Below are 23,244 nucleotides of genomic sequence, written 5' to 3' on the forward strand. Positions count from 1 at the left end.
TGCTGTCAAATGGTGTTATTATTAACGTCCGTGTTCATCAGGTATAAGCATAGTCTGCCTCATGCAATAATGGAGGTGATAAAACCTATTTTCAGAGACTTAGCAGCACCTGAACTGTTGAAAAAGTGTATTCACGGAAAAACTCAAAACCCCAATGAAAGTGTAAATAGTGTTATATGGTCGAGAATCCCCAAGACTGTATTTGTTGGAATAGAAACACTTCACTTTGGTGTGTATGATGCTGTTGCGACTTTCAATGATGGCAACATTGTAAGGTGCAAAGTATTTAGAAATATGGGAATGAAGATAGGTTCTAACATGGTACGAGCGATGCTTGCTTTAGACAAGGAACGCCTTCGGGCTGCAGACAGGGCTGTAAAGAGTCTAGAAATACAAGCAAGAGTAAACAGGAGGAGGAACAAGAGGAAGCTGGAGGAGGAGTTTGCAGAGGATGAAGATAATCCATCCTATGGACCTGGAATGCACTAAAAAGTTAATCCAATCTTTGTCGCTCGATTCCCAAAACTTGTATTTTCTCATACTAATTACATGTTTTCTAAGGATCTTCCAAACATATTTGTTTCAAACTTTCAGTAAATGTTACACACTACCTTCTGCATAATTTAACACAGCCTTTTTCCAAAAAACTGTATATTTTTGAATATATAAATAAAAAATTGCAAAAAAATGTTGTGAATTTTCATTACAATTGAAAAAAATCATCTTTAATAACTGAACTAAAATTTTGTAAAATCCCTGTGTTAAGTTGTAGCCCATATTCCAATAAATAATCTGTAAAAAGTTCAACTTCCTACCTCAAATACTTTGTGAGAAAAGATGTAATTTATAAGCGTTATTTTAACATTGCAAGTATAGGGCGTTCCGGAGCCCCTTAAAACATCTCACGCCCTCATGCACTACCGAACTCTCAGACTGATTATCAAGTGGAACGTCACAGTCTCTGCCACAGTCTCTGCCACACTCGTTTCTTGACGGCACACCGGCTCCAGCGCCATTCCAGTGGTGCGAAAGATGACAATCATCATGCGCCAACAAAAAAAAAAATTGGGGACTCAACCAAATTTGTGACGGCTGAACTGCCTCCTACAGCTCGCCGGTGATGGTCGGAAATGATTCCAAAACGACTTCTTCATTCGGTGGCGTCCCAGACGTGCTCAATAGGTGACCAAGAGGAGCCGAGCCGCAGAAGCACTCTCCGTCCCTGACGTCCTCGTCAAATTATTCTTACACCATCCGCTAGCAATGAGTTGGTGCGTTGTTTCACTGGAAGTACATATACACTGCGGTGTGCTGAAGGCCAATAGAAAGTTGGAAAAGACCGAATATCATCACGTGGCACTCAGGTCTGTAGAAATTGAGAACCAGGATTCCGCCGAAAGACTTTCATAGATGGTACTATGGTCCAAAACAAAACAAAAATTCTAGTAAACAGGGGCTTACTTGTTCACCTCCGCTACTGTGAGGCACATCTAGTCTAATGAAAGTTCTTCGCTTTTCATATATTAAGAGGTGGTAATACTGAAGCAAAACAAGGAAACTCCAGTAATCAGGTTTGTAAAATGTATACTGTAAGAGCTGTGAGTACTTGTTCACCTTCACTACAGTGAAACACATCTCTTCTACTGAACAAATGCTCATAGGTTTTACAGACCATGTTCGCTGGATGTTTTTCCCTGTTTTGGTCCAGACAACCTTCGCCCAAAATATGAAAAGTGAGCTAGCAGTAGCAGGGATGTGTTTCACTTTATCGTACATGAATAAGTTTTCATACCTCTTACGGTTACGATTTACAGCGCAAGTATACTAAATATTTTTATCTTGTTTTGGCCCTTACTGCCATCTCAGGAAGTTTGTCGGTGTACTTCAGGTTCATCTTGCATATCACAAAAAGAGGTCCACAGTGCATATTTTGTTGCAGTATGATACTGAAATGGCCCCGCAGGCGTTAGTTGGGATAGATACCGGGGAAAACATCAGACAACGCCCGAAGGCCAACACCTTGAATGCGTGGAAGCTGTGGGGAGTACAGGCAGACCCCGTTTCTCTAAAAGAAGCTTTTTTTACCTTTAAAATTTTACAACTTTATTAACTTGATTTTAAAATAGTAAGTGAACATTCGTTATCATGGACAGCAAGATCATCAATATAGTTTGTTAATGAAATGTCCTGAAGCATTATTTAACCAACAGTCTATGGAATAATAAAAGATCGAAGAACAGCTCTCAGAATCAATTTACAACGCTTCAAACTCAAAATACCTTTTCAAGCAAAGGAAAAAAATGTAAACCGTATAATGCAAGGTTAAATTAAAGATTCTAACACCACATGTCAATACCAAAACTTTCCTAGACATCACCTGTGATCTCTTAAGGCAATAAAATAGTGATCACAAAGTTTTAATTAAAACAACAACTTAACTCCAATAAAATCTGATTACTATCAACGCACACTCAAACCCCGTAGCCTCTACGACGTGCACCGTATCACAAAATATTTTTCTTCCTTTTAAACACTTTACACCATGAACCTCCCTACATGTGATGCATACATCACCCAAAAAATTATGAAAAATAACTAAGCATAGATGTTATAATTAACCAGGTATGCAAATCTTTCCGTTTCAAAATAAATTAAAAAAAAACACACACACATCAACTCTTAAGCTCAGTGGTTACATCTGTAAAAAAAATGTACAATGCATATATACAGAATTATACATACCAACTGTAGTCTACTTTATCATACTACCTCTACTTTTACCAGTTTTACTTGTAATGACGTTCTTATGTCTCGGAAAGAACATTGCGGCTAATAATTCAAAATATATCATACGTATAAAAAAGTCTCGACCTACTTTTTGATAGAGCTTCACAAGCGCTGTCAGTGGATAATTGGTTTACTAAAATCGCGTAAGGCGTTCGCCAGTTGTTAGTTTCAAACGTTCATATATCTTTACAAAATATTGCACCCTGAATAACTTCTAATGGGGATATCTAGAGAGAAGAGAGAGAGAGAGACAGAGTTTAGACGCCCATTCTCATCTCAATTTTCTCTTCAATTGGATGTACTCACCCAATTTTTAGCTGTATTGTTTTGTATTTATGGATCTTGTGCCCGTAAAACGATTTTTCTGCCACTCCATTTCTACGAACCGTCGAGCAGTCGTGTTTCCCAGCGTCAGTAACCCAAGCCAGTGACACACCACGTTGCCTGCTCCTTTCTGCCAGTCGAGTTACTATGAAGCTTCCCTTCTGCGCCAGTACTAGAGTCTGAAATTACTGTTTGCTGTGGTTAGCAGTCGACTCCTATCCACCACCTTCTAGCATGCGTTGCGCACCTGCGAAAAGACTGTCCCGTTGCCTCTTGTGTCAAAACAGACGGTGTGATCAATCACGCCTAAGATCTCGGCGTTTAGCTGGATATCTATGTAATGTCTCACACTGCAGGCAATCAGGCGGCCCATTTCTGACCACGAAACTAACCGGCTCCCGTTACCGTGAACATCACATTCCTAAACTGCGTGGATTCTTCGTATTGAGGAAATACATCTGTCAGATCGCTGAGCGTAGAGAAAAATCTGTCGAAACTGCCGATAAACGATCTGGAAGGAGATATCAATAAAGAGGCTGCCGCGAGCTCTGTAGCCTGAGAAGTGCTGTTCTGAAAAAAATGTTCAAATGTATGTCAGATATTATAGGACTTAACTGCTAAGGTCTTCAGTTCCTAGCTTACACACCACTTAACCTAAATTGTCCTAAGGACAAACACACACACCCATGCCCGAGGGAGGACTCGAACCTCCGCCGGGATCAGCCGCGCAGTCTATGAGTGCAGCGCCTTAGACCGCTCGCCTAATGCCGCACGGCTGCTCTTCTGTTTGTTTCATGTACAAAGATTGCGCTGTCGTTTATCTTCGGTTACGTTGATGTTAGCGCAGTCACATGGTGAGATTTTCCCGAGACCTATTCTGAAAGTTCGCAGTTAACTGATTGGCAGTCGCGTTTTTCTTCTGATTTACGAGTCTGAAGATCACTTGTTAGCCTCCTTAAAAAGTGCAGGTGAGCTGTTCATTACTGTCAGAATTATGTACGAACGCTCGCTCACGGGAAGATCCGTACCTAAAGACTAGAAAATTGCCCATGTCACACCAATACTCAAAAAAGGAAATAGGAGTAATCCGTTGAATTACAGGCTTATATCACTAACGTCGATTTGCAGTAGGGTTTTGGAACATATACTGTATTCGAACATTATGAAGTACCTCGAAGAAAACGATTTATTGACGCGTAGTCAGCACGGATTCAGAAAATATCGTTCTTGCGAAACACAACTAGCTCTTTATGCTCATGAATTAATGAGTGCTATCGACAGGGGATGTGAAATTGATTCCATATTTTTAGATTTCCAGAAGGCTTTCGACACCGTTCCTCACAAGCGTCTTCTAACCAAACTGCGTGCCTATGGAATATCGCCTCAGTTGTGCGACTCGATTCGTGATTTCCTATCAGAAAGGTCACAGTTCGTAGTAATACAGGGAAAGTCATCGAGTAAAATGGAAATGATATCCGGCGTTCCCCAAAGAAGTGTTATAGGCCCTCTATTGTTCCTGATGTACGTTAACGGCATAGGAGACAATTTGAGTAGCCGTCTTAGATTTTTTGCAGATGATGCTGTCATTTACCGTCTTGTAAAATCATCCCATGTCCAAAACGAATTGTAAAATTATTTAGATAAGATATCTGGATGATGCGGAAAGTCGCAATTGACCCTGAATAAAGAAAAGTGTGAAGTTATTCACAAGAGTACTAAAAGAAATCCGCTAAATTTCGATTACGCCGTAAGTCACACAAATCTGAAGGCTGTAGATTCAACTAAATGCTTAGGGATTACAATTAAAAATACTCTAAATTGGATCGATCACATAGATAATGTTGTGGGTAGAGCCAGCCAAAGACTGCGTTCATTGATAGAACACTTAGAAGGTGCAACAGGTCTACTAAAGTGACTGCGTACACCACACTTGCCCGCCCTATTCTGGAGCATTGCTGTGCGGTGTGGGATCCACATCAAATGGGACTCACAGATGACATAGAAAAAGTACAAAGAAGGGCAGCCCGTTTTGTATTATCGCGAAGTAGGGGAGATAGTGAAACAGACATGATACGGTAATTGGAGTAGCATTCATTAAAACAAAGGCGTTTTTCCTTGCGATGGGATCTTCTCATGAAATTTCAATCACCAGTTTTCTCCTCCGATTGCGAAAACATTCTATTGGCACCCACCTACATAGCGAGAAATGATCATCACGATAAAATAAGAGAAATCAATGCTCGCACAGAAAAATTTCTCATTTTTCCCGCGCGCCGTTAGGGAGTGAAACGGTAGAGAGACAGCTTGAAGGTGGTTCTTTCAACCCTCCGGCAGGTGTTTTATTGTGAATAGAAAAGTAATTACGTAGATGTAAATGTAGATATAGAATTTATACACGTAATTGCTCATTAGGTCTATAATGTAAAAAATTGTGTACGTGGCCTCTCGGACTTCTTCTATCATAGAATGTATTGCGTACCTTTCCACAGAATATTTAAGAGAAGCTACCATTCACTACAGTAACTTTGTCTAAGTCGTTTTGAATTTACCGTAAGATATCAAACGAAAACTCATTATCGTATGGAATACGGTCAGCAAAGATCTGCTTCTTATTAAGCGAGAGTAAATGTGGTGTGGAATTGTTCTTCCGAATTACGAATTTGACAGCTATATTAAATCTGTATGTTCACCAACATCCCCATACTTCTGCTATGTTTTATTGCACCTTTCCCTTTCACAATACCCGACATTATTAATCACAGAATTTTCCTTCAGTCAACTTCGCAGTCCATTTCCTTATTGGTTGCATCATCACCAACACCTCTTTTGGGGTTCAGGATCCCGTGATGCTACTGGCATCCTCGATGATTTTTCTTGCTCTTCCTCTCTGTTTAATTAAGATTTCCGCATTTCGACTCAAAGGAATTTGTTATGCATTGTGACGTGACCCACAGAATTTTTCTTTCCTTCATTTGTTGAACAACAGACGTCGCCTCATTTACTTCTTCTATTACCAAGCTTTCTTTTATTCCATATCAGTGGTGTTGTACTGCGTAGTCTCATCCGATACATTTCCTCGTCTTAAAGCGGTATCTCTCTGACTTTGCTTACCTTTAACATTCATTTTTTTCACCGTTATTTAATAATGAGCTTCACATAGACGTTTCAGTAAACATCATTTTTTTACGTTAATGTCGATGTGTCAGAATACATTTTTCTCCTTTCACGGCTTTTCTTTGCGAGAATACATGGGAGATAGACGTAATAATTATGCGTGACGGTGTCTGTTTCCCGCACAAAGGGTACATACATAAAAAGCTTCAGTGAAAAAGAACATTGGGTTATTGGATTACACAATACATTTACATCACAGTGTAACATCTCCAAACGCTATCGTTTTCCTAGCATACGTCTTTTTAGTTTTTAAGTAAAAAAACTCGTAAATTTAAGCATTCTTAATATGATTATGTGTTACTTCAAAATACCTGCAAGTAGGACACAGAAAAATAAGGGTAGAACGGGAACTACATCTTAGAAGAAACTTTTCTTGTAGTTGTAAACCTGACACTTTATAGTATGAAGCACCTCAGTTTACCAGTACACTGACCATTGTACTCTCCCAATGAGTATGTTCACGTACAGAATCAAAATATTGAATCGATGTCGTAAAGTACAAGTTGCACAAAATTTAGTTCAATAAATTATAGTAAAATTACTGCTGTGAAACTGAGTTATTTGATTAGTGAGGCTTATTTCTACCTTATAACAGATCTTGAAAATTACTTAAATACTTTTGTTTAGTTAAACTTACTTGTTTATTGCCTTAAAATCAACTCTCTCAAGAACTAAAAGGAATATATAAACAAAGAAATTATCCGTGTCGATGGCTCTGAGCACTATTGGACTTAACTTCTAAGGTCATCAGTGCCCTACAACTTAGAACTAATTAAACCGAACCAACCTAAGGACATCACACACATCCATGCCCGAGGCAGGATTCGAACCTGCGACCGTAGCGGTCGCGCGGTTCCAGACTGTAGCGCCTAGAACCGCTCGGCCACCTCGGCCGGCTCCGTGTCGATGAATCAACAGGAATGGAATGTATAGGGTAAGGTAATCACACATATTTATGACTTTTATGTCTAATCTCAGGTTCATTGTGATACAATCATCCTGAGTACTACTTATAAAATTAATGAAACTTATTTGTGACTTCTTCAATGGTTCTGTTGTTTTTATTATGGTACTATCATTTATCATGATTTTTTTATTACTACGTTTATCCTTCATTTGCTTAATTTCCACTTACCCCTCTTTGAAATCTGAGGAGATATTGAGCATCTTATATCTTCATAACTATCTTTCAAGCATATCATATCCAGTATGAACATCGCTCGCTGTTCGCTCTTGACATTCAGGATAATACCCTCTGTCCTGTTTTACTTCTTCACTATATACTTTCAGAAAAATAGAATAAAACAGATTGCACACCTATCCTAATCCTGACTTTTAGCTCACAATCACAACGGCTGAAAGAATCATGGCTGGACCAGCAGTCTCGGAGAACAGACAAGTTGTCTGCCGCAGTCGATATCGTCTAAGAACTTAATTAGCAAGCTGATTTTATTTTTGAATTTATTTTTTGAGAATTTCATTGAGCACTAGTCAGACAGTAAATACACAAACGCGAAGTTCATTATTTTGTTTATTCTCTGTGAAATTGTAAAGAATTGAAATTATTTACGATTCGTAAAGTGGACTATAATTTTGCAGTTTCTCGTATTCTGCTAATAAAAAGCGAGTGGCATCTCTTTCAAACAAAAGTGAATTATTTATACAAAACCAGTTCCTCGCTAACAGTTTATTACAGCCTCAACATAACGAACTCACGACCTACGTGCTCTTTTCTGCGCAGAGGACAATAACTATAGAAGACTGCAAGTTGGTGAACATAATTCAGAACTTATGCATTCCACTCAGAGCTGTGGAAGCAACTAGGCAATCTCATCACGAATAAAGATCAGTGACAGGTCATCTGTGGTAACACCGAGGAGGTATGAAGGGGGGAATATTTAGAGGGAAGGGATTTACCAGGTACAAGTGAAACCTTTATCGCCTTCTCTCTCTCTCTCTCTCTCTCTCTCTCTCCCTCTCTTTCACTTGCCCTACTATGCCGTAGACAAACATTAGTGGAAATTAGAATTATATTAATACCTTCAGCTGCCAACGGGCGTTGATATATATCAACTGGGAGAGGTGAAAATGTGTGCGCCGACCGGGACACGGGATATCCCGCTTACATGGCAGACGCCCTATCCATCTGAGGCACCAAGGGAACAGACGATAGCGCGAATGCAGGGACTGTCTCGTGCACACCTTCCGCGAGATCCACATTCTCACCTTGTACAGTTACACACTACATTCGTAGTGTCCCACCCCAACTCACTCATTACTCGCGGAAGACATTCTTACCAAGTCCCGTAAGAGTTCGGGGAATATGTGTGCATCCGCACAGAAGGAGGTCATGGCCGGTGTTGCCAGAACTATATACTTATATGGATATTGTGTCTGCTCTTTCGGACATTTCCGAAAGAACAGACGCCATATCCATATAACATTTGTGGGGGATGGACTTTCCTATGTTGGTATGTGAGTGTATGATCTGGGGAAAGGTGTTTTAGTGAAGGAAATGACTGATTGTAGAAGTAGGAATAAGATGTGTTGAAAGAATGGAAAGATGTTTTTTCAGATTTTATTTCGTCACTAATGTACTTTTCACTATTGTCACGAGACTGCATCTTCTGAATATCTGAGGATGTTGCTAGAAACCGCTATAGTTCTAGCACGGACGGCTTGTAGCGTAGGGTGGCCCCTCTAACGGTAAGATAGGGAGGGAGTTTCAAGGTTTCTGGCATATATTAACAGGGCTCTAACCAGCAGTGTCAGTAGTTATGACTAGTAACTCTGATTCGTGGGTCATGGAGATACAGATTAAGAATGGTAATACAACTCTACACGTGTGAGAAAACAGAAATCAGCCATACTCCGCCGATAAAAGGCTCTCTTTATCGTTCGTGGTGTAATTACGAGGGCATGTCAAAATGTTAGGGAGGTTATTTTCAAAAAGAAAACTGCAGTGCAAATAACATCATTTCTCAACAAATTTTTCCTTATCCTTATGCTCTTAATCTGTCTCTGGAACAGCTGCCTAATTTCGACCTGGAAGACGGTTTGTTGCGTCGAGTACACACAATGTTGCGCACCCTCCATAACCTCTTAATATGGACTAATGTTAGATTCATGCAGGTGTTGCTTCATTGCATCAGAAAGTTCAAAATCATTTAGAGCTGTGTCAGGACAGTATTTCAGCAGATAAAAACCAATATTCTGAACGCACTGGATTGTTTTTCGAGCTGTATGAGAATGGATACTGTCCTGAATTAAAATCACGTTTGCAACTTCTTCTGCTCTTCGTTTTGATTTTGGGTTTGAGATCGCTGTTTCACCATTCGGAGTGTATTTAATCAACAGTGGATCTTTCGTATCCCAAAAAACTCTTATCAACGTTCCTGAAAAAGTTTGCTGATGAGACCTCCCGAGTGATGGACCAAGACAGTTATTGATTGGCACAACTGGAGGAACTAACAAGGGAATGATCCAATCTGACATGTCTAAACCTGTTCTGAAAGTTTTCATACAGTAAGAATACACCGAAAGAAATGCACTGACGGAATTTTAGCTGCCAAAGAGTGCTGCAAGTGTGTTTAAAAAAATTATGAGGTTACTAATTTTTGCCACACGAAGAACCGCTTACAACAATGATTTCTACAGCCCTTCCTGCCGGACGTGCGAATCGGCGAATAAGCAGAGTGCATACGCGCGAATTTTAAGCTCTTAAACCTTGCCAGCAAGTTTAAAAACATCATTCTTTTGTATAACATTAAGTTCGTACCGTCGGCTTCACTGTTTCAAATGCAATTCTTACACAACTAACAGAGGAAAGAAAATCAATTCAGTGTGTTATGTTACAGTAAAGTCGAATTCCATCAAACTGGACTTCAAAATGTTGATTTCTGTGAAGTTTGGAAGTTAGGAGGCGTGGTACTGGCGGAATTAAAGCTGTGAGGACGGGGCGTGAGTCGTGCTTGGGTAACTCGGTCGGTAGAGCACTTGCCCGCGAAAGGCAAAGGTCCCGAGTTCGAGTCTCGGTCTGGCACTCAGTTTTAATCTGGCAGGAAGTTTCATATCAGCGCACACTCCGCTGCAGAGTGAAAATCTCATCCTAGAAACATCTCCCAGGCTGTGGCTAAGCCATGTCTCCGCAATATCCTTTCTTCCAGGAGAGCTAGTTCTGCAAGGTTCGCAGGAGAGCTTCTGTGAAGTTTGGAATGTAGGAGACGAGGTACTGGCGGAATTACAGCTGTGAGGACGGGGCGTGAGTCGTGCTTGGGTAGAGCACTTGCCCGTGAAAGGCAAAGGTCCCGCGTTCGAGTCTCGGTCCGGCACACCGTTTTAATCTACGTGCCACCTGTCAGAGCCGCATCCAGACGTATCAGGGGTCCCACATCACACCAACTGCACACGCCCCACACCATTACAGAGCCTCCACCAGCTTGAACAGTCCGCTGCTGACATTCAGGGCCCATGGGTTCATGAGGTTGTCTCCATACTCGTACACGTCGATCCGCTCGGTACAATTTGAAATGAGACTCATCCAACCAGGTAACATGTTTCCAGTCATCAGTAGTCCAATGTCGGTGTTGATGGGTCCGGGCGAGGCGTAACGCTTGGTGTCGTGCAGTCATCAAGGGTACACGAGTGTGCCTTCGGCTCCGAAACCCACGTCGACGATGTTTCGTTGAATGGTTCGCACGCTGACACTTGTTGATGGCCCAGCATTGAAGTCTGCAGCAATTTGCGGAAGGGTTGCGCTTCTGTCATGTTGAACGATTCTCTTCAGTCGTCGTCGGTGGCGTTCTGGCAGGAACTTTTCGCGACGGCAGCAATGTCGGAGATTTGATGTACTACCGGATTCCTGATATTCACGGTGCACTCGTGAAATAGTCATACGTGAAAATCCCCACTTCATCTCTAACTCGTAGATGCTGTGCCCATCGCTCGGGCGCCGACTGTAGCACCACGTTCAAACTCAGTTAAATTTGATAATCTGCCATTGTAGCAGCAGTAAGCGATCTAGCAACTGCGCCAGACACTTGTTGTCTTATATAGGCGTTGCGGACCGCAGCACCGTATTCTGCCTGTTTATATATCTCTGTATTTGAATAACCATGCCTATCCCAGTTTTTTGGCGCTTCGGTGAACAGCCTCACATCCCACAATCTTCGATTCTCATCTGTTCCGTTTTTCCCACAGTTCATGATTTATTACCATACAATTCTTTGCGTCACACGCATATTCTCAAGGAAGTCTTCTGCAAATTAAGGCCGGCCGGGGTGGCCAAGCGGTTAAAGGCGCTACAGTCTGGAACCGCGCGACCGCTGCGGTCGCAGGTTCGAATCCTGCCTCTGGCATGGATGTGTGTGATGTCCTTAGGTTAGTTAGATTTAAGCAGTTCTAAGTTCTAGGGGACTGATGACCATAGAAGTTAAGTCCCATAGTGCTCAGAGCCATTTTTTGCAAATTAAGGACGTTGTTTGATAGTAGTTCACCTGTTCAGGAATGTCTTCTTTTACCGTGCTAGTCTGCTTTTCAGCGTTCTTTGCTTCGACCGTCTTTTGTGCTTGTGAAGTAACAGGTTACATGAAGTTCTGGAAGATCTCCCGCTCACCTACAAAGACTTGTTCTCTTCTTGCTTCGGCAAAGCACATGGTTTGGGTCTACAGAATACCTTGGCAGTGTGGCAAAGCCTACATTGGTCACAGTGCCTGAAAGATGCGTTGAACACGATCGCCACACTCGCCTTTCGTAGCCCTGTAAGTCAGTCACCGACTAGCATTGTATGTCCACAGCACATTCCATGGTTTTTGCTGCCTTGGAAATATTGGCCCCGACGAGATTCTTCTGGTATCCAGTTATTATGGAATCGGTGTAAATACGTTTGGTGGAAGACTATTAATCCTTATGTGACTTTCAGCTGGATTAAAGCGTGGAACCCAGCGATTTGCTTAATTTCTCCAGAAAGAAAACGTTTTATGACTAATCACACGTTTAGCGACAGTTAATTTTATATATTTTGACAGCTTAAGTTTAGCTCCACGAGATCGCATTCCGACAGAGAGCGCCAATGTAACGACACCATTACGTACGCACCTGCGCGCCATAGATGGAGCAGTTTTCTAAGAGGGTGCGAAGCTCGACAGATGTTGCTCATCTAGCGGCTACCTTAGAGCATGCGTTTCGCGGCAAGAATTCGACATAATCCGGTAGCAGTCTCGAAACTTCATGGAATACTCTTTACGCCGGCGAAATTTCAAGAATCACAGATCTCATTCACTTCGTCTGCTTCGTGGTCACCCTAGAGAGCTTTACTGACTCACCCTCGCACTTTGTGTAGCGAAGTGATGTGCGTCTCATGGCGTCTAAATCACGTGAAAGACAACGGATAAAATGTGTGTGTGTGTGTGTGTGTGTGTGTGTGTGTGTGTGTGTGTGTGTGTATGAGAGAGAGAGAGAAACATTACATGTCACTGTCTCTGTAGCTGTCCGGACCCTTGTGCCTGACTGCATTCATTGGACGAGTCCTCCAGGGAGCGAACCACAGAAGCACCCAGAGAGGTTGTGTCGGCAAGGTGGCGGCGGTGTTGACGCGGCAGCAGCAGCGGAGCCACGCGGCACGGCCCCTGAACCTGACAGCCGCATTGACGGCCTGTCATTGGGACAGACGGAACAGCCGTAGCCGCTTGATCCGTTCACACTGCGACCCGCTGGCATCCCACTGCCTCTCCTCCCTACGCTGTTGTCGTCATTACGCTCTAGGAATACGAATTCCTTCCCTCCGAACTGAAACCGTCAGTAAGTAAGTCCGATACTAGACCTGTGTTTATTGGCTAGCACATGAAAAAGTTTTAAATTGCCCCTCCTCAAAGCTCCAAGGCGTTCCACGACTATTTTTTGCGATATATTTTTCTGTGGCTACACTATACAACATACTGCTTCCGTCCGTGTGTCTTTGTTTGCCATTAGATTACGTAAAAATGTCTGTAGTTAGGACACGAGGGTGAACAAGTAGCTGAAAAGCGATGTTTTTCAGCAACGCGTACATGGAGCAACAAGTACAAGAATCCATGAAGAAATCTGAAAAACGGGATTTAAAGTCCAACGAGAAGGAATAAAAACTTTGACATTTGCAGATGATTTGAGAATGACATTGTAATTCTGTCAGAGACCACAGACGGCACAGGACATGGAAGAGCACTTGAAAAAAATGAGTAGTCTCACAGAAAAGGAAGGTTAATAGAGTGTAGTCGAAACGCAGCTGCCCACCACGTTTTACTCAGTTTGGTAAAACGTTACTCGGTGTCCATCTGACTCTGCTTTCTACCAGCAGTAAATGTTTCTTTTTCTTCTTTCTGTTGTGCCTTGAGCGTACAGCTGACAAAGAAAAAAGATATCCTTTTCTAGAATGAAATGTTCACTCTACAGCGGAGTGTACGCTGATATGAAACTTCCTGGCAGATTAAAACTGTCTGCCGGACCGAGACTCGAACTCGGGACCTTTGCCTTTCGTGGGCAAGTGCTCTACCAACTGAGCTACCCAAGCACGACTCACGACCCGTCCTCACAGCTGCTGTGAAGTCTGGAAAGTAGGAGACGAGGTACTGGCGGAATTAAAGCTGTGAGGACGGGGCGTGAGTCGTGCTTGGGTAGCTCAGTTGGTAGAGTACTTGCCCGGGAAAGGCATAGGTCCCGAGCTCGAGTCTCGGTCCGGCATACAGTTTTAATCTGCTAGGAAGTTTCAGGTATCCTTTTCTTTTACTTCTCTGATGCTGATGATGGCCAATGATGTTAACGTTTCTTCAGGAAGAGTTCCCACGTCTCCTTAACGTTTCGATCAACATATGTGCGTGAGAGGCTTTTTTTTCGATTATGAAACTGAAGAATCAAGATTACGTGGCCACCTGAAAGTCAAGATCCTGCGAAACTGTCTTTTGACCGTATGCCGATAGTTTCTGCCAATATAAATTTCATCGTGTCTTCAGCGAGCCAAGAATAATTGAACAATACTATTAGTTTGTTGTTAAGAAATATGAAACAAACCTGCATGCCATTTGCGGTGGTTTCGCAGTAGTTTCCCCCCCCCCCCCCCCCCCCCCCCTCCGGCCCCAAATCACCCAAACACACGCGTGTCCTCTACAATAACGTATCTGTATGGAGATTTAGAGTAAGTCGTTCCAGAGACCTATTACATTAATTTTCATTGCACACCTCATTAGCTGTGTTTGAATGACGAATAAGTCTACCTCCATCTTTTCTTTACAGAACATGACGACTATGTAACGAGTCGCCTTCTTCGAGATTATTTCACTTGCTGCGAGTTCTTTCAAGGTGTCTCTTTCTGCTTTCTCTCCGAAATAGTATAGGATAATATGTCCTGCAAACAACAGCTGCGCTCCTCTTAATAAACTCTGTACTTAATGCCCGTGGTATTGTACAACACTTCTCTTCTGTCCAGTATGTGATAACTGACACAGTTGAGTCAGATATTTGACGCCGAGAAAAATAGTTCAGGAAGATTGTACATACACACTCATTACACTCACTTACACGACGCAGTTACTCGTACTTTGTGAATAAAACAGTGTGAGTCGCCTAATGTATTATTTTATTCAGACGGTCGTTTTGTCTACTGCCATCGTCAGATCCATAATTAAGATTAAATGAACGTAAGAATGAGAGACGTCTACTGTAAATTCATTATCAATCCATAAAATCTCTACGTTTTGCAAAGAAGCAAGTCTGCTACTGCCAAACATTGTACCTTCACGGGATATTCAATGGAGTATAATAAAACAGTAATCTTGGCCACAGCAACGTCGTTTCGTGACTCCATTATTAAAGAATCTGTGGAAATGCTCGAGGCGGAAAATCTAATGAAGCGTGACAGCAGGTATCAGCTGGATAATTTGTGGAATCCTATCATCTTCACGGTTTGCTATAATCGGAGATGACAAAGTCCGCCGACGACCACGAAATGTAGTTAAGGTAATGTAGTTAAGGTATTTACTGGGATATGTTTCCGCTGAAGGCCATGATTTAATTACTCAAGAAAAACGAGTCAGAGGTCTCTTTGTATGTTTTTCTTGGATAATTGAAAAACTACAGCCTCTAGCGGAAGCTTATCACAATACAAAATTTATATTATATTGTATTAACTTTCCTAGAGGAAGGTCCTGCTTATAATTTCTGGAGAAATACCAGTTTGCACGTAGCGAGCGATACAAATGAAAATCTTGCGCATGGTATTTGAAGGCATTGCAGATTGCATAAAACCCATTGGTTGGGGCATCTGAGTCACGCTGTATATTGCTGAACAGATGACGTCTTTGTCAGTCTTCGATGGCTTACCTGATGATTACAGGCAGTTGTCCAGTCGTAATATCGTGCAGTGTAGTTCACGACGATCGGCTGCGAGTCTGACATTTCTTCTCCGGGAAAATCATAAAATTCACTGCAGCTTGTTGCATTCTCCAAATACCGCACGATTACCTGAGGTACAACGTAGCTCAATGACCGTAATTTGTAATTACTTTGCTAAGTGCTGTTACTTCGGACCGCAATGTATTTATAAAACTGGCAGGGAGAATATCGATTTGCCGTATAGAATAACAACTGCAAGTTAATCAGCTTCTGTGTGGAAACTTCACCCCTCTCATTTAAATCGGTATAGTCATAAGTGCCCTAACGGCAATAAAACAATGTTTTAACAGAAGCTGCTTCCCGGTCTCGAGAAAATTCATTGCGACGATATACATCCTAGTTACTTTTTGTCTCTCTTACTATTTGTACTTGAAGATAAGAATGCAAGGTTATTTTGTTTCTTTTTCACTCCGTATATTCTTACGCAATTTCTCTTCTAGGATGCTGCAATTGTATAAAACTTTTATTCATGAGGAGTGAAGAGTGAACAATAGAGGAATAGTTAACTGCATATCTTGCGGCGTCTCCTTCGGAGATCTAGGAAGGTTTACACTCACTTCTCAGTAGATTTACTCCTTTATGTCATGTGTGACTATACTAAAAATTTTCTTTGAATGAACAAAAGTTTCAATAACCGAATTTAAATTCTCAAAAATGATTTTCAAGTTGTTTTTGCCTCATTGTCTGGAGCTCTGTTGTAGACAAGGCTGTATACTTATAATATGAAAGTAGACGTAAAACAAATCTGACAGATCATAGCTAATTATTTTGTAAACGGTATAGATTGAAATTACATATACAGTACACTGTGCCGCAGAATATTAAAACTGAACAATTAATACAATTAATTTGACACCGCCTCCAGTAAAAAAATGTTTTGGAAGATTGTAATTATATTTAAGTATGCCACAGTCACGGAGAGTTCTGTGTTACTGTGTAAAAATAATTTAAAGAACTATTGCACGTCTTTACAATATTAAACAAGAAGTTGGCTCACCAATGAAACTTAAGATGTTTTGACCATTGTTTCTTTAGTTTTAAATTGTGTGGTTTCGATGTAAATTGCACGGACAGTAATTAGATTTGAAAACTAGCTACAAGTGATTATCTTTTGTGACTATTAACTGAATGTACAGATCTTGTCGAAAAACAAATAAATTTTCAAAATGTATATCATCATTGAATATTTCTACGGTTTAACGATTATTCTGAATGTTTCTACAGGAAGATGACAGTCAGTTTTGTCACCTACTGGAATAAACGTCTTGACAGTTTCAGAGCTTTATTTAAGATAATCATTCATTATGTCGACTGTCTAGTTTTTCTTTGACTGTTCTGAGAATGCCAAAAACGTGATGACAAATAACATTGTTGACCAAGTAGATCTTATTACCATTGGAGAATTCCGCTGCATTTTGATACTATGAAAAATATTGTGATTGTAAAATATGAAGTGATATTGTTAACCAGGCCAGTAGTACTATCATATAAGAAATAAGTTGTATTTTATCATTATGATAATTATCGTGCATGAAAAACCTGAAGCGGTGCAACAGCGAAAGAAATAAAAGCTAAGTATTATGAAGCAAAAAAGAGAATCTATGTATAGCGAATTCATGGAATAAACAATGAGTCAGACAGGAATTAATTCATGGAACGCAGTGCAGCAATTAATGGAGAAAATGAGCGTGCATCGAAATGTTGACAACCAATCAGTGGCTGAAGGACACAAGAGTATTTTATTGATCCAGCTGATGAGTTGGCTCGTTCTCGTCTTCCAGATTCTGCGCTTGTCATTATATTCCGTTTGCCTAAAGGCCAGTAACATGTACTGCTTTCCATACCAGAAGAAAGTAAACAAATTTCTATCGCGTGACTGAAAAGACAATATAAATTATAATTTCAGTAATTTAAGAAAAAAAGAAACATGGTTTTCTAGATCAAAATCATTGTAACCGGTTTATGACCACAAAATAAGAAATGTTACAATTGTTTATTAGCTGCTTATTAGAAATGCTCAATAATTTTGTCTTACACAGGTCAACACTAATGAAGTGTTATTACCCGCTGTTACTGTAACATAATGAACTCCAAATAAGTTTCCTCTGTAGGCCGGTCGGTCCACAGACAGCTTCTGATGTGGGTTCAGATATGAGTTTTATTGTTGTATTCTACAGAAAGTGTAAGAAACTTTTGATGTTACGGAAACTTCAGTGATTGTCACGTTCCACATCTTTTGTGCTTAATGATGATGTGTTCATTGAAAATTATATTGAGTGAAATGAAAATGTAAGATTGTGTTACGTATATGGTTATATTAGTCGTAGACTTTTTTCAATTTAACTATCTTCTCTTTCAAATTATGAGTCACATCATACCATTTTCAACATATCCATTTACGCAAAAAATTTAAAGACGGCTGTTGCATTTAATAAATTCCCTTTTTAAATTTCAAATGAAACAAAATCGACATGAAATGTCAGCAGAATAAGTATGTAAATGAAATTAGTGTACAACGTCTAGTTCACAAAGACCGTCACTGATTTAAGTGCACTGATGTAAGTGCAAACGTCTTATCTGTAGGTGAGTATATTTCAGTAGGGTTGGTGAGAAAATTTATGGACGTCACGGCAAAAATCAGTACCTGGATTAATGTACATTGTAGAGCCAAAGATAATGGTACACATGTCTCATACCGTGTAGGGCCCCCGCCAGAACGAAGTGCCACATCAGGACGTGACATGGACTCGACTAATGTCTGAAGTAGTGCTGGGGGGAACTGACACTATGGATTCTGCAGGGATGTCCATAAATCCGTAAGAGTACGAGGGGGTGGAGATCTCTTCTGAACAACACGTTGCAAGGCATCCTAGATATGCCCATTAATGTTCATGTCTGTGGAGTCTGGTGGCCAGCGGAAGTGTTTAAAAACAAAAGAGTGTTCCTGGAACCACTCGGAAGCAATTCTGGACGTGAGGGGGTGTCGCATTGTCCTGCTGGAATTGCTCAAGTCCACCGAATGCACAGTGGACAAGAACGGACGCTGGTGATCAGACAGGATGCTTACATACGTGTCATCTGTCAGAGTCGCATCTAGACGTACTAGGGGTCCCATATCACTCCAAATACACACGCCCCACGGCACTGTAGAGTCTCCATCAGCTTGACCAGACCCCTACTGACATGCAGGGTCCGTGGGTTCATGAGGTTTTTTCCACACACGTGCACTTCCATGCGGTCGATACAATTTTAAACGAGACTTGTCCGACGAGGCCATATGTCTCAGTCCAATTTTGGTGTTGACGGGCCCATACGAATCGTACAACCTTGTTTCGTGCGGTCGTCAAGGGAACACGAGTGGATCTTCGCCTCCGAAAGCCCATATCGATGATGCTTCGTTGAATGGTTCGCACGCTGATCCTTGTTGATGAGTCAGCATTGAAATCTGCAGCAACTTGCGGAAGGGTTACACTTCTGTCACGTTGAACAATTCTCTTCAGTCGTCGTTAGTCTCGTTCTTGTAGGATCTTTTTCCGGACACAGCGATGTCGGAAATTTGATGTTTTACCGGATTCCTGACATTCACAGTACACTCGTGAAATGTTCGTACGGGAAAATCCCCACTTCATCACTACCTCGGAGATGCTGTATCCCATCGCTCGTGCACCGACTACAACAGCACTTTCCAATTCACGTAAATCTTGACAATCTACCATCGTAGCAGCAGTAACCGATCTAACAACTGCGCCAGACACTTGTTGTCTTATATAGGTGTTGCCGAACGCAGCGGCATATTCTGCCTGTTTACATATCTCTGTGTTTGAATACGCATGCCTATACCACTTTCTTTGGCGGTTGAGTATATGTTGTGTTTATCGCTTACAATTGCCTTAACCACTTGTGGTGTTATTCTTCCTACTTAGCCGGCCTAAGTGGCCGATCGGTTCTAGGCGCTACAGTCTGAAACCGCGCGACCGCTTCGGTCGCAGGTTCGAATCCTGCCTCGGGCATGGATGTGTGTGATATCCTTAGGTTAGTTAGGTTTAGGTAGTTCTAAGTTCTAGGGGACTGATGACCTCAGCAGTCCCATAGTGCTCAGAGCCATTTCTTCCTACTTACCTCCTAGCTCTTTGATTTTTGGATTATTTATTTACTATTACTAAGTGAAATTTATTGTACAACTCAGGCTTTCTCCTCTCCCACTCCTAATGTCGAGTCCACATTTTTCCGTAACTCCGTTATCTGTTCCTTCCCCTACTACTGCATTGCAATTACCTATGATTACTAGATTTTCAAATCTCTTTACATAGTAAATTACACGTTCAGTATTTGTATCTATTTTTATCCGCCTCTTCATTTTCTGCTTGTGAGTTGGACATGTATACTTGAACTGTTGGTCCTAGATCTGGTTTGCTGTCAAAACTGATAGACTAATCCTATCACTGAACTGTTCAGAGTACCGTACCCTCTGTCCTACATTGCTATTGATGACGAATCCTGCTTCCATGACATTTCTTGCTGCTGTTGATGTTATGCTATATTCATCTAACCAAAAATCATCTTCCATTTCATTTCAACTAACCCCGATATATCTAAACTAAACCTTTGTATTTCTTCTTTTCAAGTTTTCTAGCTTCCCTATCACATTCAGACTTCCGTCATTCAACGTTGGTTATTCAATCTTTTTCTCGTGATCACCTTCCCCTTGGCATTACATTCCCTCAGATCTGAACGAGCCATGTGTCGTATGAATATACGTTGAATCTCTATTGCAGTGGTTTCCATTGCCTTGTGCATCCTCATGCCATTGATCATTTCTGATTCTCCCGACTTATATAGGCAGTTTCCAGCCGTAAGGGCAACAGTGCAGGTCTCTTTGACAAGGCTGTTCGCTGAACGAGGGTGACACTTTGCATAGGAGGTCTTCGGCCGCCGTTGCTGATCATTGTTACTCAGTCTTTAAACAGTGACTGGGATCATACCAGCTTTGATTAATACTCAAAGACGCTACTCCTCTAAATCAATAAACGATATAAACGTAGGTTTGCCTTTCTACAGTTTATCTTGTAAGATCAGCCGTTAGATAAATCAGTATTGAATCTCGTGTTCCTACATTGATTCAGGTCCCAGACTGATCTTCCGCGAGGTCGTCTTCTACCAGTGTTTCAATGCTTTCCTAACTAATTTGTGTCACGAACTTGCAGCCTTAGGTTGTTAAACTGATGGTTCTTTATTTTTCCCTATCGTCACCTCCCTTATTTGGAATTACATCCATTATGTATTTCTTGAAGTCTGATGGTTTGTCTAAGATATCTTGCATCTAAGATATCTTGCATAGCAGGTGAAATAGTTTTGTCATCAAATGTTTATCCAAAGATTTTAATAATTCTGAGAGAGTATCGTCTAAATCAGTTGCCCTGTTTCACACTAGGTTTCCTAATGTTCTGCCAAATTCTCATGTTATCATACCTTCATTTACTTCTTCTACCCTTTCCGGAATATATTGCTTTGGAGTTCGTTTCTTTTGTGTAGCCTTTCTATACATTGCTTCCATCCTTCGCTCTCTCCTTCTTGGTTTAGTACTGGTCTTCCGTTGGAATCATCCTATCCGCACAGCAACTTCTTTTTTCTCCAAAAGACGCCTTTCCCATAGAAACGCTTACTGATACAGCTTTGCATTTCTACTCTAGTTATTCCTGCTTAGTCATTTTAGAGTTTCTGTCAGTCTCTCTTTTAGACCTTTGTATTCCCTGTTGCCTGTTTCATTTGCTGCAGTTTTGCATTTTCTTCTTTCGTCAATTAAATTCAGTTTCTCGTTCGTTATCCAACGTTTCCTAGTAGTCCGTTTTACCTACATGATCTTCAGTTCTCTTCAACTATCTCATCCCGCAAGGCTACTCATTTGTCGTCTACTGTTGTCTTACACACGTTATACTGTCAGTTCCAGGGGACGTGCACTGGAACAATACTTTCTCTTGAAATGTGGAAACCTGCCGTGATCACCCTCGAAGTTCTTCGTAAAAAATAGATAGCCATCTGTAATTGCATACGAACAGTTACCTGAAAAGTAGTGTTACATGCACCTATCATTAGTCTGACACCTCTACTCTCTTTAAAAACATAAGAAAATGCGAAAATTTAATTAAAATGTTGCTAATTAACAGAGTTTTATGCAATTACTGCGTGTGTATTGGTCATTATGAGACTTCAGCTGTTAAAAGCCTGAAGTAGAGAGCGACAAAATCAGTAAAAAGTATTTTGCATCACTTTATTTCTCGTTTTCGTTTCTTTTGAAACAGTCATCGTAGGTTCACGATTCCTTCATACTGAAGCTGCATCCATACGCCAAATCATTAATAATATGAAGCAGGAAAATTATTTTATTCCATGAAAATTATTTTATTCCACGTTTTCAGTTTTCACAATGTAACACACTGCTTGCAATGAACTTCCAACCTTTACATTTCACAACAAGAACTGCGTTTACAACTACATCACAACCGCCTGCTGCCAAAACGAACCACACTCTACAAGTGAACAAGGACATATATTTCATGAAAGCGAAAAGAAATACTTTCCTCTACTGATTTTATCATTTTGAACAATTATGGAAAACAACACTGTAACACAAAAAGCGATGCGCGACGAAAGAATTATCAGAATAGGACGGAAATCTGTAGATGTAATTTCCATGTACAGAATAACGAATGATTACAATTTCAGAAAACTTTGATGATTTATTCAAGAAAAAAAGAACTTCACAAATGAAGCAAATCAGTTGATCCACATCTAGCTTTTACTCAAGCGTTATTCGGCTTGGTACATCTACATCTACATTTACATGACTACTCTGCAATTCACATTTAAGTGCTTGGCAGAGGGTTCATCGAACCACAATCATACTATCTCTCTACCATTGCATCCCGGACAGCGCGCGGGAAAAACGAACACCTAAACCTTTCTGTTCGAGCTCTGATTTCTCTTATTTTATTTTTATGATCATTCCTACCTATGTAGGTTGGGCTCAACAAAATATTTTCGCATTCGGAAGAGAAAGTTGGTGACTGAAATTTCGTAAATAGATCTCACCGCGACGAAAAACGTCTTTGCTTTAATGACTTCCATCCCAACTCGCGTATCATATCTGCCACACTCTCTCCCCTATTACGTGATAATACAAAACGAGCTGCCCTTTTTTGCACCCTTTCGATGTCCTCCGTCAATCCCACCTGGTAAGGATCCCACACTGCGGAGCAATATTCTAACAGAGGACGAACGAGTGTAGTGTAAGCTGTCTCTTTAGTGGACTTGTTGCATCTTCTAAGTGTCCTGCCAATGAAACGCAAACTTTGGCTCACCTTCCTCACAATATTATCTATGTGGTCTTTCCAACTGAAGTTGTTCGTGATTTTAACACCCAGATACTTAGTTGAATTGACAGCCTTGGGAATTGTACTATTTATCGAATAATCGAATTCCAACGGATTTCTTTTGGAACTCATCTGGATCACCTCACACTTTTCGTTATTTAGCGTC

The 23,244-nt window shown here is 41.0% G+C and overlaps 2 non-coding genes across 2 annotated transcripts; one reads left to right on the forward strand and one right to left on the reverse strand.

Moving 5' to 3' along the window:
* The first annotated feature begins 11,558 nt into the window (after positions 1–11,558).
* On the forward strand, positions 11,559–11,642 carry Trnas-gga (transfer RNA serine (anticodon GGA)). The gene is given in 2 exon segments: positions 11,559–11,598; positions 11,608–11,642. It is a non-coding gene; the product is annotated as a tRNA-Ser (tRNA).
* A 2,115-nt stretch (positions 11,643–13,757) lies between these two features.
* Trnas-cga (transfer RNA serine (anticodon CGA)) lies at positions 13,758–13,832 on the reverse strand. The gene has a single exon. It is a non-coding gene; the product is annotated as a tRNA-Ser (tRNA).
* Between the last annotated feature and the right edge of the window lie 9,412 nt (positions 13,833–23,244).

The sequence above is a fragment of the Schistocerca cancellata genome, chromosome 7 (assembly GCF_023864275.1).
Source record: "Schistocerca cancellata isolate TAMUIC-IGC-003103 chromosome 7, iqSchCanc2.1, whole genome shotgun sequence".
Classification (NCBI taxonomy): Eukaryota; Metazoa; Arthropoda; class Insecta; order Orthoptera; family Acrididae; genus Schistocerca; species Schistocerca cancellata.